Genomic DNA, 14,354 nt, shown 5'->3' with positions numbered 1-14,354 from the left:
ACACACATAATTCGCTATCTGGGGCATAACCTTGACCTTTGAACTTGTGACCTTTGTCAAGGTCATTGGTCCCAAATGTCATTGTTGAAGACCCATAGGTCTAGGACCTTTGGTTTAACAGTAAAAGCTGATTTTGTCTTTTTAGAAACATAAACTAGGGGTTATGCCCCTTATAGAAAGGTCAAATTTTTTCGGTCAAAATGTAACGAAGTTGCGACTTAATGACCCAAACATTTCCCACTATTCGAAACTTCTGTATGTATAATGGTTTCTGAGATTATCCCATAACAAGGTGGTAGGTCAAAGGTCAAGGTCAACATACAAATTTGACCTTGAGATACTTTTCAGAGTCACATCAATGGATGATGATTGTTGAAGATCTTAGGTGTCTACGACTTACGGTTTCTGAATTTTGGGGGCCAACCGACTGCGATTAATTTTCATAGGGGCATAACCCTACCAATGAGTCGTTGAATCTTTTTCAATCCAAATGTAACGAAGAACCGGGGTCTGGTCCTGAACAAATTTCAACCTTATAGAAAAAGGAAAGACCTTTATAATCAATACCTGAAAGCAACATCAAAGTTTTAAACATTGAACAGAAACTCTCTAATCACTCGACGCATTTCTGGGACCTACTTCACGAAGATTTCGTCAATTTTTTGTATGTGCGGAAAATTATGCACGGTTTACGGAGTTTTTCGTAGTTTTCAACGATTTTACTATAGATAGTAAAAGATCTGCTTCATATTCTAATTTTTGTCTCGATATTGACTCAGATGGACGACTTTATATTGGAAGCTGATGATTTAAACTATCCATTTTTCAACAGTTACATGCCCTCTGCTCCATCGTATGGTGTTTAAAAATATGTATACTAATATGTTCGTCTAAACAAGTCAAAACTCTACCACAGATTTATCCATTGTACCACCAGTGAAGATGATTCACGGCTGAAAACACATATTATATTCATAATTACAATGTACTTTAGATATCAGCACATCAATGTGCATGGTGGTGGCGCAGGCGTAGCATAAGGTGTCCACGGTGTCCAAACAACGGTATCTCTCTTTTTTTCAGTTCGTCTGACTCCCTTAGTTCTTGTTTGTTACTTTTATTTGTGTCTTTTCAATTAATTATGAGATTTGAAAATCAGTAAAATATTGCCGCTTTGATATCGCTTCAAGGTTTTAGATTTTAAAAATGATAACGTGTACATTGTTTTAATCATGGTTCTTCTTAGTTTGTTTCTTTTAATTTCGTTCTTATATTCTATATTAAAAATTCAATTATCATTTTTTGCTTTATCATATTCTACTGAAAATAAAAATAACAAAAATACCGTTCCTCTCCAAATTGCAAAATCGAAAGCTCAAACACATCAAAAGCATGGAAAACAACTGTCATATGCCTGACTTGGTACAGGCATATCCTTATGTAGAAAATGTTTTTAAAGATAGCTAAAGCTCTCACTTGTATGACAGTCGCATACAATTCCATTATATTGACAAGAATGCGTTAACAAAACAAACAGACATAGAAGGTAAAAAAGTCAATAATAAGGGTACAACAGTCAACACTGTTATAATCTTAATCACTATAAAACAAACAAATATGTCAACATAAAAAAACAAAATGGCATATAGAAAAAGCACATAACCAATATTGAAAGACAGAATACAAAAATGACAACAGCACAACAGCACATATTAGCGGGATGCATAAGTTCCCAGCGAAGCCTAAAGGATATTACCAAAAATGGAAAAACGGTTAAGGTTCATAATTTACAAAGACAAATGAACTATATGGTCGGGTTGTTGTCTCTTTGACACATTCCCCATTTCCATTCTCAATTTTACTATAACATGTAATCAAGATGATAAACAACGTCAGTACATCGAATCTATACTCCAAGACCATATGTATCATTTTCGAAGTTGATACGGAATATTTATCAGCAATGTCTTGGTATCTTCCGATGAACTTTTTAAGAAAAAGGACGAGACGTTCTTTGACATAACCGTTGTTCATCAACTTTCTGCTCAGATACTGATTTGATTTTTATAGTCTGGTTCGTAATGTTGAGCATTATAAACTTATCTTTTCGTCCATCTGTCTAAACTTTGTCATTAAAGTGAAAATACATTTAACACTTTGTAAAATCGATCACCCATTGCATTAACCTTCACCAACCGGGTGATGCATGGAACCTATGACGCTTAACAATCTTGAATCAAGTACGACTGATTTCAGTTTTCACTGCAGTGTTTTGTTTTCTCTCGTTGTTATCCTCTTATAGTTGATGCGTTTCCCTTGGTGTTAGCTTGTTACCCGGATTGGTTTTTTCCTTATCGACTTATGACTTTAGATCAGCGGTATTCTACTGTTTCATTTATTAATGTAAGTTGTAGCTTGTCTTTTCTTCTAATTTCCGTTTTTAAAATTCTTTCTGCCTATTTCTATCAAATGGTATCTGTCTATTTCCTTTTTTTCTACTAATCCATGTTCTAGTTATCCCTTTCCCCTTTGTATAACTTATCCTGACCAAACACAACTTATATGTTACACTATAAATACGCTGCACACCTTTTTTGTCATCAGAATATTAAATTATCGTTATGTTATATAATTATCTACAAGTTGTCTGTATCACTAGCATGTCAACAGTGAGATTGTGAGTTCGAATCCCGCTCGGGGCAGATGCACTTGATTCCAATCTTAATTAACTAGGATTTGTAGATTTTCTCCCATAGGTCGATGGTTCTGTATGGCCACTCCGGCTTCCTCCAACAATAAAAACTGACCACCAAGAAACAGAACAATAGTGTTGAGAGTGGTGTAAAACACCAATCAGTCAATCAGGTTATATCAGGTAATCATTCTTAATTTATAAAGACATAATAATTGAAAATATATTTTTCTCAAATTAATCTTAATATGAAGTTACATTGTACATTAAAGTTTACCATTAACATACCTAAAAATAATGAATCGTTCTGTAATTTGATGACATTTGTAGGTATTTTGCATGTTGTCCCTCGGATCGTTCACGTAGGTTGTTTGACCATCAGCGGAAAACGTCCACGTCCTTGTACCTTTAACAGAACTGGAACTGTAATAATTGAATGTTTTATTGTGCCATGGACACGGAATCTGACATGGAAATTCTGTCATTCCTGGAAAGACATGTAAATAGTTAATTCTAAATATTTTATAGAAAAGCTCTTAGAAAACGAAAAGGTATGTCTTCCCATTTTATACACAAACTAGCTATACATTGTGTCACATATTCAACTAAGTTTAAGGAACATTTAGAATGTGAGGCGTTGCATGCCGAACATATATACAGGTTTGTGCCCAGAAGAAATACAATAATAATTTCGAAAGAATGCATGTTTTTCCAATCAATACTGCACATGTAACAACTGTTTCAAATAAATATTCCGGTAAAAATCGACGTTACAATTCTTTGGAAGTGATTTACGGATAGAGATTGTATACCACAAATGAATATACGTTCAATGCATTTGAATGCTCGAATAGGACAGTTACAGTATCAGACATCTGTTTCTAGTCTAAACCTTTAACGTCTTGCTCCTACATTTCTACATAACTAATATGCGAGAAGCAGAAACGATGTTAATATATTATATGGTGTTATCTTTGGTTATATCTGATCATTTACAATACCTAAGAATTACCAAATTCGTGTTATAGACGAGTGACATTGACCATAACATTTCATTTTTAATGCACACACCTAACATACGGCTAAATCATACACCGTTCGAAAGCACATCATCTCTTCTATCTATTTTGCCCGGTCGTCAAATATTCGTATGGTGCAGTTTCCGTGAAATCACGATGAAAGGTCAAGGACAGACATTTTCTAATTTTACACAATGTCAGCATTTTTGCATATTGTGTCTTATGAATAATAATATTTTGTATGAAAATTTGAAAATCTGTTAGAACATATGTTAATACTTACTAATCAAAAGTACTTCGAAATATTAGTGTATAATTTTTAATAAATGACGCCGTTTTTCAGAAATTCCTGTGAAAATGACAAAAAATGCGTGAAAACCTATTTTTTTGTCTGTGATTCAATCGCTATTCACCATAAAACCAAATAATATATTTTATTCAGTGCTAAGGATTGTTGACATCATCATAATACTGCAATTACGCTTCTTATTGATTAAACAGCCAATAAAAAAAACCCATGCAGTTGCCCAAAATAGAGCCATCTGCAAAAAGGTAGCCTTTTTAGCTGTTTTGTGTTAAATCAAATTGTATGCAGACAATATAAGGTTGAAACAACACAAATTTTAAAAATGCAACAAAGATAAAGGATATACTACACTAGAAATTCATGCTTTTTGGGGGAAAGTTTGGGGAGCGAAATTTTGATATAGCAATCTTTATATGTTTCTTGGTTGCTTATACTGCATCATGCATTGACCAAGGAAGTGTAAGCTATTATAAGCTAGCCACTCAAAATGTTTTCATGCCTGGCCGAATTATTTAATCCTATAGATTTGGAAATTTTAGCAATTTGCAATAACAATACTTACACGTCCTGAATAGTTAACATATTAGTACATTGTAATATAAAGATAATAGATTGATTGTTGGTGTTAAATGCGATTTTCAGCACTTGTGGCTACTAAAGTATTTTGCGGCGATCAGTTTTTATAAGTGGAGGCCCAGTGAGTGCTCAAGGAACTACCAACCTTCGGATTGAAAACTTGCAATCCCCGTCAACAATACATAAGTTATATTTTTTCGTATCAAAGACGAAATTACTGTGAAGGTGTCACCCCAAAAATTTTATCAATAAGCAGCAATAGCCTGTTACCAAACAAAGCAGTTTTGAACCTCACTAAAATCTACCAAGCAATGTAGGAGGAAAATTGCTCATTACAAAGTTTTCTTTAGACTAACAGAGAGAGAGAGAGAGAGAGAAAGAGAGAGAGAGAGAGAGAGAGAGAGAGAGAGAGAGAGAGAGAGAGAGAGAGAGAGAGAGAGAGAGAGAGAGAGAGCTTTGAATCATCTGGTTTTCTTTTCGTTGGTTGAAAGATAGAAAAAATAGCAAGGAGGTAGTATCAAACCATAGTCGCAGAAAAAGAGATAAAGTAGGACTGACAAACAACAGTCCTTAAAACACTTTACCAAAAAGTCGAACACTACCTAAACCCGATGTGATCGCAGTTGGTCAGAAATTGCATTCAAGCTTCCACTATATATTAATTTTCACTCATATTTGATAAAACAAATAATAAAGTATTTAATAATGGACTAACGTTAAAAGGAATTAGTTATTGAAAAGCGCATAGTACAAACAGTTTTCATTAGAATATTGAACGAGTATAAACTTCGTCACATTTCTGAAAAATCGGAAAAAATAACTTTTTACTAATTATACCTTGTTTGTTCCATAACGTTCTTCCATTATTCTTCTTTTTTCATATATGATTTATCATTTTCTGCCGATATTGACAATACTATCTAGCCAAAAAAGCAAAATGATCACTATTTGCAGATGGTGTCCTTTCTGGGCAACTGCAAAAGCTTCATTAGAAGGCTGCATCCTGACCTATATCGTATTAATTGCAGTTTTAAATGACGAAAAAATTCCCTCGGCCTATAAACGATACATTTATTCTATTTTTGACATACAAATATTCAAACCTCAGTAATAATTTAGCCTTTATTGCAGTTTTATGATTTTTGGAAGTTTTTCCAAGAAATACAATTTTCTGTAAATATTGCGCAATCAGCACTTTAGTTTGCATTTGATTTGGAATAATGATAATCTGTTTTATAAGGTTTTATAAGAAAAAAAATATCATACAAGTACCAGAAAAGGACATTTTGTTTAATTCCAGCAAAGTTTACGAATATTCAGTTTTGACCTTTGACCTTGATTTAACGAAAATTGCACCGTACGAATTTTTGACGACCGGGCTTAACAGAAAGTACAGTTAATAAGCTTTCGAATGATATATAATATAGCCGTATGTTAGGTGGGTGCATTAAAGTCGTTAACTAAGCGTCTTTATAAAAATGTCACTCGCCTAAATTTGCTTGAGTTTGTGCATGTTGCCTGCTATACGTCTATCTAAGCTAAACTAGATATACAATGTCAATGAAGAAGTGATGCTTTTTATCACTCATATATTTTTATATATACATATCTTTCATTTTTTTTTACCAGCTATGGCAAGTTAAAACTTCCTTGATTTAAAGGTAAGAAATCAATGATATAAATGCGTAATTACAGTGTCTGAATAATTGTTCAAGTCTGCTACACACGCTGATGTTTCTTGTCATAAAGAAGGAAATAACGACAAATTCTCTCTGCCAATCTATGCTTTTATGCAGATATTTGATTACCAATATTATAATGTATAATTTGGAAACTTGCACAGGTAGCTAAACAATATAAATCAGTAATACACGATAAGAAAAATGTCAATGTTCACCGACGGAATAGATCAATACACCTACCCTATAGACTTGTTGACTTGTATTTAATAATAATTAAAACCTAAGATAGATTGCAATTAGCAAGCAAAATCCACCAATGCGCCAATAAAATCAAGTATTAGTTTCGAGAATATACTGTTGAAAATGTGTCACGGCATTGTTATAACAGACTTTGTGGCGTTTAGTATTTATTGGTTTATCCAACTACATGTTTGTATTGTTATTGAACTATACCATCTACTATTCTTCAACTAGTTTTTGTTGTCTGACAAAACAGTCAAAACCAAATAATAAAAAAAAAAAAAAATGAAAAACTCATTCGTTTATTTTTCGTTCTGAACTGTTTACATAAAGATAACTCCTTTCAGTGTTTACTTATTTAAGATAATCTGTGTTTTACAAAATTTCGTTGTGAAAGATGCTTTTCTTTTAACATCTGTTATTTATAACTGGTACATGCTTGCAATAAAGAATACAGGTTCAAATTCGATTCAAGGAAATAATCAGTTTCCATGAAAATAATTGTCATTTTGAAAAAAAGGGGAATAACTTTCTAGACTGCCTCCTCTATACGTCATAACCGTATTCAAAATACTGATACAGTGCGTTTTGAAAAAAGGTTCTTATAATATTATCATTTAAACTCCCTCAAGCAAAAATGACTTCGGCTATTTTTGTAGGTCCTTTTTTGCTTAGATAGCTCTTCAACTGTTTAGGTTTCTTATTCATCCTTAGCTTTCTAATATTTGGCTTTGGGACTACCTTATAACGTGTTGTTTTCATTTTTTGAAGCATACTCATACGTCATCTATAACATATTTCCTTACCTAAAATGGTTTACTCTTACAAATTGTGACTTGGATGGAGAGTTGTCTCAATGGCACTCATACCACATCTTCTTTTACCTATTCTTTAGAAAAGTCTTCCATGACATATATTTCACTAAATTCTGCCGTAAAAAAACAACAATGAGATATCTTGATACACAACAATTTTTATTTTTTTAAGATTGACGTATCAATTTCTTCGAAAAAAGAGTGATTAAGAAAATACTCCTAAGGTATTTGTAATCCAGTTTGCATTGTATAAAAAATTGATTTTATAAAATATTATCACATAGAAAGTACAATGAATATTTTCTCGTTGCAAATATTTAAAGGTAATCCACCGATGACAGTCAATCTTTTACACTGTTATCTACATTGTTCTGAAAAATAATGGTTTTGTACTTTCTAAAACGTAACAAAGAGCTGATTATTTTTTTTATATCTTCTCCATTGGAATTGTTAAAAGTCACTTGCACATCGCGATAAACGAATCGTTAAATTCAACTAGAATTTATTTCATACCAGTGTAAATGTCTAAAAATATATTAATATTTAGAATAATTTATAAAATGCCAGTTTTTTAGGGTATTGGAAAAAATTTAAGAAAATGTTAGAACTTGTTTAGAAAGATTTTCAAGTTATAAAAGGAAAAAATAACTCAAAACATTAATCTTTATAAATTATCTTATGAAATACAGCTCATGCAGACAAAAATATATTCTATGTTTGATTTCTAATTTTTTGAAGAAGACACATTTCGGATGGAAAGTGAAACAATTATTTCGCTTTTATAAAAAATTAGAATACCAAATCCTGTATTCGAATCTTAAACTGAAATTTTAAATGTGTTTTCACAAATGTATAAACTAATCTCCGGAGAAAATAATTACTTGTAATCCTGATTAGTTTAATGTTTACATTTACTTGCTAATCTAATAGTGTCTTATTAAACTCATCATAGATACCAGGATTGAAATTTTGCATATGCGCCAGACGCGCGTTTCGTCTTCAAAAGACTCATCAGTGACGCTATATATAAACAGATTTTTACATCCTTACATGATACTCAGATCCTAAATGCCTTAATAAAACCTGCATACGTTTTATGGTTACATACAACTATCTTTTTAATGAGGTAACAACAGCCAACAAAATCACTGAAAGTGTTTATCCTTTTATCAGAAATATATCTATTCTTATTATAATTTGGGATATATACATATAGACTCTACCACTGCATCGAGTGTGATACAATATTTATCCACTCGAGACAGTTAAGTATAGTTCTACCTAAGGACAATGCAGGCGTATAACAAAGGGTGGTATAGTAAAAATTACCAAATTTCTTTATTTTTGGTAATTGACTTTCTTTAATTTTAAGAAATACAAACAATTATTTTTTCTTAAAAATGAGGTTTGTGTAATTTTTTGGTCTAAACTTCCAATCACTGTCCATTTCAGAGTACTATAAATGCATAGTAATGTGACCCACTTTGTTCATTTTCAATTTTTTTTTTGCAACTATTAATAAGAAAGTTATAATTTGTATATATAAGAAAAACAGTTATTTTTCAAGTTTAAATAAAAAAAAGTAATGATAATGATCGTAAAATATTAAAGATGAGACCGCAGAATATTGAATTAATCATCAGTGGAATTATCGAAATTACCTCCCTTAGAAGAAATGTTTACATAGAGGGCGATGTTTCAATGGCTGCCACTGTTGATAAACAGACGACACAGTGTCCATTGCAGAAGTTTGCTGCGGGTAAGTGTGGTTTTTCTGCTACATTTTCTAAAGATGAGGAACATGTGACACTTTCTGAATACACAAAAAATATTTCCAACCATTTGAAGTTTTGCAAGTTGCCAAGTGGCCACCAATCGAAATGGGAGGCAGATGTATCCAGTGAAGGACATCTCATTTCATACAGATGTGGACTTTTAAGTTAAGTAAATAATTATTCTCACTTTGAAAAATGTATATAACCAGATATGGTCGAAATATGAACTGATTTCTAGGTTCCCATTTCATTGTGCTCTTTGTCATTATTAGTCACAAATTGTTTAAGCTGTTTGATTCTTAGCCATATAGGTTCTAAAGTAAGGGCTCTTGAAAAGGTTTTTTTTTCATTTTGCAAATCTTTTTTTATTTTCTGTTAATAAAAATGAGATAAAAAATTTACTATCAATGTTACATGTATATGTATAAGAGGTAAAACAATAATTTGCATCCTACAATCTACATAAAATCAACTAGATATAAAAAGATGTGGTATGAGTGCCAATGAGACAACTCTCCATCCAAGTCACAATTTGTAAAAGCAAACCATAACGAAGCTGTATTACTGTCAATTCCTTGGTCTAGTACAGTTCTGTGTCAATCACAAAACTGCTTCACATTTATATCACAATTTGGCCAAATAACCATAATTATTATGTCTGTCTACCTTTTCCTGACCAATCCTCTGTCCGACCAACAGCAGTTTCTAGATTTTATTTGCCAAAAAATGATAAGAGAAAAATTAAAGCATTTGGTGCAGTAAGAAGAGCATACAAATCCTAATTCTGCTGACAGGATTGTAAAATTTTTATTCTAAAATTAACAGTGTGTAAGCACCATTTAATTCTTGTATTAAATTAAGAGACAATGAGTTATATTTCAGAGTTCATAAATTATACTATATGAAATTAAATCAGATAAGATAAGATAATAAAGAAATAAACAGAATAACCTTAAGTTTGTAGGGGGGGGGGGGGGGGGGGGGGGGGGGCAATAACTTTTTAGGTTAACCTGTTTTGGCCTTTTTCAAGGTGTTGTTAACTGTTATCTGAGATAAATTTAAACTGTTTTAAAACTGTTTTCAACCCACTGTGTTAACTGTTATCAGCATTTTTGAATTTGTTGTTAACTGTTTTAGCCAAAATCGAGGTGTTGTTAACATGTTAACGTACCCCCTATTGCCCCCCTCTTTTTATTCGACCGCCAAACATTTTTGCAGTCGTATATTGGTATCACGTAATCGTCGTCCGCGTCGTCCGAGAACACTTAGTTTCCGGACAATAACTTTAGTTTAAGTATATGGATCTCTATGAAATTTAAACACAAGGTTTGAAACCACAAAAGGAAGGTTGGGATTGATTTTGGGGGTTATGGACCCAACAGTTTAGGAATTCAGGGCCAAAAAAGGGGTCCAAATAAGCATTTTTCTAGTTTCCAGACAATAACTTGTGTGTAAGTGTATGGATCAATCTGAAGTTGTACCACAAGGTTCCATAACAAAAAAGAAAGGTTGGAATTGTTTTTGGGGCTTATGGCCCTAGGAATAAGGGACTTAAAACAATACTTTTCTAATACTTTGTATAAATTGCTTATTTCTTGACAATTTCAATGGGGTTTTATTCTTGAATTCTTGCGGTTCTTTAATATGCTGAATTAAACCGTGTTTTAAGTTTTTGGATTTTGGGCCCTGTTTTTAAATTGGTCCGCATTGAGGTCCAAAGGGTCCAAAAATAAACTTTGTTTGATTTCATCAAAAATTGAATTATTGGGGTTCTTTGATATGCCGGATCTAACCATATATTTAGATTTTTAATTTTTGGTCCCGTTTTCAAATTGGTCTTCATTAAGGTCCAAAGGGTCCCAAATTAAACTTAGTTTGATTTTAACAAAAATTGAATATATGGGGTTCTATGATATGCTGAATCTCACCGTGTATTAAATTTTTGAATTTTGGGCCCCATTTTTGAATTGGTCCACATTGAGGTCCAAAGGGTCCAAAATTTAAATTTGTTTGATTTCATCAAAAATTGAATTATTGGGGTTCTTTGATATGGTGAATCTTAACAGTGCTTTATACTTCATTTTAGGGTGATCATCAATCTGAGATATTTGATCTGGATCAATCTCAATCAACAACAGAAGATTGTGATTCTCAAGTGTCAAACTGGAGTGATGCTTTAAGCAAGCCATCAATTGAAAGTTTAAATAAGGCTTTACAAATTCTTGGAAAAGGATCAATCAGCCCTTTGAAGAGACAGCTTAAAACTCCAATAGAGGATGCAAGCAGCAGAACAGTTAGGCTGCATAAAAGAAAAGCACTTCAAGGTATTGATGCATTGGTTGAATGTATAGCACCAGGTCAAAGCAATAAGCTATTCAAGCATATTACTTCACATGTCAGTAACAATGGCGATACAGATAGTCAGTTGACTCAAATGATCGTAAATCTTTATAACAGTTCTGATAACAATAATGAGAAATTACAGCTGCTCTCAATGATTGGAAATAAATACTCCAAAACACAACTGCAGAATTTGATACCTGGTCTTACAGTATGGCGTATAGATCAAGCCAGAAGGCATTTTCAATTTTATAATAATGGGCCTGGCAGTTTCAGTGTAGATGCAAAAGAAAAACTACACAGATTGAGAATGGATCCTATTAAACTGGAACATGCTCTTGATTTTTTTTTATCATCAGTTTATTCAGGTGTCATCATTTGGAATGAGAACAGTGAAACTGGAACAAGAGACTGTATCTATTCCACAAGTCATAAGAACATCATGTTACTCTGAGTTAATCAATATGTATATAACCATTTGCAAGGAGCAAAACTTCTCTCCACTGTCTTCATCAACACTTTTTAAGATATTATTTTTATGTTTAGCAGCTAAAAAGACAAATTTGCGTGGACTGGATAATATTGCTCTGGTTTGTGGAAACACAGCATTTGACCTCTTGATAAATGTAACGAAAGAACTGGTAAACATGGAGGTGTTAGACAGAGATGATTCCGATGAAATATTGTCAAATCTAAAAAAAAGTAAAATATACTTTAAAACTGACTATAAGCTGCATGTACAAAAGAATGATAGATGTGCTGATCACTGCATTACCTTGGCATTAAGTGATACAAAGGAGAAAGAGTATGCTGCAGAGTGTGACCATCTTCATGATCTAGTGTGTGACAGATGTAACCTGCTACCTGATGTCTTGCAAATGTTAGTCGACAGAGTGAATAATACTTCAGGTAAGTGAAATATCAGTTAAAAATTATTGTTTGAGTTTCAAGTACACATGACTTACTGTAAATTCAGAAATTATTACGATGTTTTTATTATTGCGAAAAATTTGACAGGGTTATAATCGCAATAATTGAAAATCGCAGTTTGAATTTTTTTATATGAAATAAACAGGATTTTTGTCAATATCGCAAAAATTAAAATCGCATTTTAGTCTAAAATTACAAAAATGCAACAACAAATGCACGCAATAATTTCTGAATTTACAGTAACATGCATATGAACAGTATACACAAGGGGAAAAGTACAAGTCACTATCACTGGTGTGGAGTGATTTACTGTGAATCATGGTGATTGATAGTGATCTGTGCTGATAACCTTGATTATCATCTTTTTGACGATCAAAATGAATTAACATCAATCAGCAGCATTCACTTTGAAAAAGGTGTTTTTGACTGAACAGCCTTATCCAATTTCACTGTCATGACTCTACAGAAGTAATACTACATTTTTTGTAGATATACCTACAAGAGACTTACAGATAAAATTCATTATGATAACATGGATACTGGTACCTTTAACTAATTTATCATCAGAAATTTATGCTTAATATTTTCGTTTTAAATAAGATTTATAGCAGAAAACACCTGTATGACAATTGATAGAAAAAAATGTAGATTCAATAAAAAAGACAAACTTTTAATTATATGACCACAAATCTAATCTACATCATATTCTATTTATTATAAAGATAAGAAGATGTGGTATGATTGCCAATGAAACAACTCTCCACAAGAGACCAAATGACACAGAAATTAACCACTATAGGTTATTACATGGGCTTCAACAATGAGAAAAACCCATACCGCATAGCTAGTATAAAAGACCCTATAATGACAAATGTAAAAACAGTTCAAACGAGAAAACAAACGGCAGCCTCATTTATGTACAAAAAAAATGAACGAAAAACGAATATAGATTAGCATTTATATACATATATATGTTTTTTAAAGCTAACAATTAGATAAGCAAAATGATTATATTATGACCATTATGAAATCATGAAAGCAATGCTAAGTTATTGACTTATTGAATTTTATGGTGGTGGTGGGGGGGGGGGGGGGGCACATTTTAGAGTGCACATATGTTCAATTTAATTTTATATATATTTCTTATCAACTGAGCTAACCAATGATGAAAAAGAAGAACATTTAAGAGATGTTGAGGCATATGGCTACAAGATAGAACTTTGGAAAGCCCATTTATTGAAAACTGTAAACCAAGATGAAGCTAGAACCAAAATGTTTGACGATCTGAATGAAACATCTGTTCTAATTGTTATAGACTGGGCTATGAAGTTTCTACCTGCACTTCACAGAGAAAAGATGACAGACTTCTTTGGACAGAAAGGACTATCATTGCATGTTGCTGTGGCAATTTACAAAGATTCTGAACAAAACTTGAAGGTATTAGTAATACCCTATGTTATCTATTTAAGGAATGACTGTAACATTTTTTCTGTCTATGAAGAAATAACATCAAAAATGTGGTGCACACTTCACAGGTTATTTTAAAAGAGGGACGAAAGATACCAGAGGAACAGTCAAACTCATAGATCGAAAATAAACTGACAACGCCATGGCCAAAAATAAAAAGACAAACAGACAAATAATAGTACAGGTGACACAACATAGAAAACTAAAGACTAAGCAACACGAACCCCACCAAAAACTGGGGGTGATCTCAGGTGCTCCGGAAGGGTAAGCAGATCCTGCTCCACATGTGGCTCCCGTCATGTTGCTTATGTTATTACAAATCCGGTAAGTAGTCTAATTCGTGAAAAGGGAAGTGCACTGTAGTTACGACATAAGGAACATATCCGTTATCATCTGTGAAACAGTTATTCCATAACGGTCAACCAACTCGTGATGGCGTCCGTAAAATTTACGAAGGGATGACTTCAACTTCACTATTTGGAACTCTTGGTTTAATAGCTTCCTTGTGAGC

The 14,354-nt window shown here is 32.6% G+C and overlaps 1 pseudogene; it reads right to left on the bottom strand.

Moving 5' to 3' along the window:
* Positions 1–14,354, bottom strand: part of LOC127724258 (uncharacterized) — a 39,638-nt pseudogene that overhangs the window by 10,968 nt on the left and 14,316 nt on the right.

Source organism: Mytilus californianus, unplaced genomic scaffold (genome assembly GCF_021869535.1).
Source record: "Mytilus californianus isolate M0D057914Y unplaced genomic scaffold, xbMytCali1.0.p SCAF_14, whole genome shotgun sequence".
Taxonomy (NCBI): domain Eukaryota; kingdom Metazoa; phylum Mollusca; class Bivalvia; order Mytilida; family Mytilidae; genus Mytilus; species Mytilus californianus.
This window is presented reverse-complemented; position numbering and strand designations above follow the sequence as displayed.